The 3,983-nt window shown below is 40.3% G+C and overlaps 1 pseudogene; it reads left to right on the top strand.

Moving 5' to 3' along the window:
* LOC119426643 overlaps positions 1-158 on the top strand; it is a 1,167-nt pseudogene extending 1,009 nt beyond the window's left edge.
* The last annotated feature ends 3,825 nt before the right edge of the window (positions 159-3,983 follow it).

The raw sequence follows: 3,983 nt of genomic DNA on the forward strand, positions 1-3,983 counted from the left end.
TGTCTTACTGGGACATCAGAAGAATCAACATACTCTATAGCTGCTAACTACAGCATTGATGCTGAATTAAAAAAAATGCTCTTCTAAATGTTGAGGTCGCAGAATACATCATCTCACGTGCCTAAAACTGTACATTCAGTAAAGATGCTGCAAAATGATATTTGTCTCCTTATTCTTCTGTATTTGTGTTCAGTAAACACTGCACACCTACAACAAGACAAAGTACCAATTTCAAAGTTAGGCAAAATATCCCATGTGTTTACACAGCACAGAGCAAACTCTTCCTTCTGCAACTGAAAGTCTTTGTGAAAATATTGTTTTGAGATCTGCTCTCAAAAGGTTTGCTCTGAGATATTTCAAACTATCTCTGCAGTGGCACCACGAGACAGAGACAGCGGTTTGGCTTTACACCCAAAACAGTTTCTTACAGAGTCTGATTAGAAGTTTCTATACTAGAAAGATCCTGGAGAATCTTGATGGGGACTGCCACGTTGCTGCCAATTTAAAATGTTGATTTGACAGTACTTAGGGTTCGCTCTTAGCTACTACTATACTGAATTTCAGATGAATAGCTCTAAAAATGGCTGAGTTATTGTATATTTTCCCTTTTAGCTAAGGCGACCATGTTAGATTTTTTTTTTTTAATTTACTGTAGTACGTGATGGGAAATGTTCTCAGCTATAACCACACCAAATTTCAGTTCGGTACGTGTAAAAATAGCTGATTTAAAGCCATTTAAATGTAGCTTTGGTGGCCATCTTGAATTTTTTATTTGAATTCAGTATTTAATGGGCATTGCCCAAGCTATGGTCACGAGCTTTGGGTTGTGACCGAAAGAATGAGATCTCGGATACAAGCGGCCGAAATGAGTTTTCTCCGCAGGGTGTCTGGGCTCTCCCTTAGAGACAGGGTGAGAAGCTCGATCATCTGGGAGGGACTCAGAGTAGAGCCGCTGCTTCTCCACGTCGAGAGGAGCCAGTTGAGGGGGCTTGGGCATCTGGTTAGGATGCCTCCTGGACGCCTCCCTGGTGAAGTGTTCCGGACACGTCCCACCGGAAGGAGGCCCAGAGGAAGACCCAGGACACGCTCGAGGGACTATGTTTCTCGGCTGGCCTGGGAACGCCTCGGGATTCCCCCGGAAGAGCTGGCCCAAGTGGCTGGGGAGAGGGAAGTCTGGGCCTCCCTACTTAGGCTGCTACCCCCGCGACCCGACCCCGGATAAGCGGAAGAAAATGGATGGATGGATGGATGGATGGATGGGCATTGCTCTCAGCTACCAATCCACCAAATTTCAGCTTAATATCTCTAAAAATGGCTGATTTATAGTGGGGATTTTTTGGTTTGTTTTAGCTAAGGTGGCCATCTTGGATTTTTGATTTGCAGTCAGAGTCTATTAGGGATCGTTCTCCATCCATCCATTATCTTTACCCGCTAATTCCATTTTGGGTCATGGGGGTCGCTGGTGCCCATGTCCAGCAATCACTGTGTGAGGGGCGGGGTACACCCTGGACGGGTCGCAAGTCCATCAAAGGGCCACATAGAGACAAACGAGACAAACAACAATTCACTCTCTCACTCACACCTAGGGACAATTTAGAGTTACCAATCAGCCTAACATGCATGTTTTTGGTCTGTGGGAGGAAACCGGAGCACCCGGAGAAAACCCACGCATGCACGGAGAGAACATGCAAACTCCACCCAGAAAGGCCCCTGGACCGGGGTTTGAACCAGAGACCTGCTCGCTGAGAGGCAGCAGCTCTACTAGTTAAGAAACCTTTGTCAGGTGGATAATAACAGGTGGCTGCCTTACTAGGCAGTCCCCAATAAATAAATTAATAAAGTTAAGAAACCTTTGTCAGGTGGATAATAACAGGTGGCTGCCTTACTAGGCAGTCACCAATAAATTAATTCAACCTTTATTTAGACAGGTAAATCCCATTGAGCCTCAAGGACTCATTTACAAGAGAGACCTGATTTCAACAAAGAATGATGAAAAACAATGGACAACAGCGACAACAATAGACAGTTATAAAAAGGCATACAATTTTTTTTTTTTTTAACAAATAGGATGGCTAAAAAAAGAAAAATAACAAAAAACAGCTAGATTCTAAGGTGAATGTAGAAAACTAAAAACAGGAACATGTCTGCATTGGTCCCTGCCAGGAGTCCAACAGATTCTTAAAGTCACTTAGAGAGGTCAAGGTCAAGAACTTAAAATCTTTTTGTAAGGAAACAGGAGCGGAGTAGGAGAAGGCCCTTTTGCCTATTCAGTCTGCACTGAAGGAACGCTGCAGGTAATAATGTCCTGAGAGTGCACGCTTGTAGCTGCACTCACGCAGAGACGTGTAGGAGGAGATGTATGAAGGCAGCAGACCAAGAAGTGATTTAAAGATGAAAATGTACCTGTGAGAGAGTCTGCATGAAGTTAATGATGTCCAGTTAAATAAATTAATAAAGTTAAGAAACCTTTGTCAGGTGGATAATAATAGGTGGCTGCCTTACTAGGCAGTCACCAATTAATATTCTGTGAGGTACTACAGTTTGGACCAAAATGGTCTTGTCATTAAAATAATCACAACAGAAAATCGCTGACAGTCCAAAGCATAGCTTTAAATTCACATCTCTGCTCACCTTATAAAGCATAGCTTTACATTCACATCTCTGCTCACCTTATAAATTCAAGAAGGATTTCCTCCTGCTTCGTGCCACAGCTCATACATTCTTCAGAACACTTGTGTTCTCTTCAGCTTCACAGAGGTCAAAGTAAAGCTTCTCAAGTGAGGACTGTTCTCATTTGCCAAATATTTTAACTAATTTATTCCACAATCACAATCTTGTTCAAAAGCAAAAATGTCAATATTAGTAAGAATACTGATTGTCCTTGACCTCCATTTTCCCTCCTTCTCTTGTTCTTTCCTTCTCTTCTTCACCTGAAGTGCACAGATTTTGTTTGATTCCTTTTCTTACAGGTTTTTCCAGTTGATTTGCTGGCTGATTTATGAGCAGGACTGAGGACACAAGTAAAGCAAATATAAAGTGACCCTTCAGAAAGCAAAGTTTATTGTTAGGTGCATCAAAGGTTTAAAGAAGCTCTTTTAAGGACGTTCTGTTGTTCATATAAGCTACAATTTACAGTTTAGGTTTGATAGCATATGGAAATTTGATTTTCAGACACACATATGGGCTTAGAGAAAACAAATGGCATCAAGACAGTTTCTGCAACGTCTCTGCTGATGAAAAATATTTGTGCTGTTATTTTGTATGCCAAAATTTCTAATCATAGTCATAGGAAGTCATAGGAAGTAAAATGTTTTATTATAACTATAATATAGAAAAACAACTGTAATAAGTCTAAAGTTAAAAAAAAAAGTTTTATAAGTTTTCTCAGTTATACTATAACTGTTTGTATCTAAGAAACTCAGTTTGGTCTATTTATGACTGATTTCACCCACACAAAGGGTTAAAAATTATATTTTCCACAATAATTAAATCTTTCCAAGATAACAGAATACAAGAGGGTTGAGGAAGTTGTCATTCATCAAATAATTAAACTGCCAAATGTCTGAGCAGAGAGACCCAACCTGACATTGACAAAGGAAATGTCCTGCTAGCTGCACAACACATTCAATAAATCAAATTATTATTATTTTTTTAAATTAAACAGCAACATGAGCTGAAAGAAGAGGTCAAAGAATCAGAACTCTGTTTCTGACTGACTCTAATTAAATTCCATAAGATAAGCGACAAAAGCTGGAAGGATGAAAATGTGTTCAGTCAGCACCACAAAAGTCTGACGATGAAGAGAAATGCTGAGCACACAGAGGCAGAATGCAGAGTTTCACACAATCCAAGGTTGCAGGAACATTCAGATGGAATGTGCATTCTTTGTACTTTTTTATAATGATAGTGCCTCTTCTTCTTTTTTCCCTAAAGCAACAAAGAAAATACATAAAATGCCTTTTTTTTTTTTGCTGGCAGCCTGG

Source organism: Nematolebias whitei, chromosome 20, assembly GCF_014905685.2.
Source record: "Nematolebias whitei isolate Nwh7 chromosome 20, NemWhi1, whole genome shotgun sequence".
Taxonomy (NCBI): domain Eukaryota; kingdom Metazoa; phylum Chordata; class Actinopteri; order Cyprinodontiformes; family Rivulidae; genus Nematolebias; species Nematolebias whitei.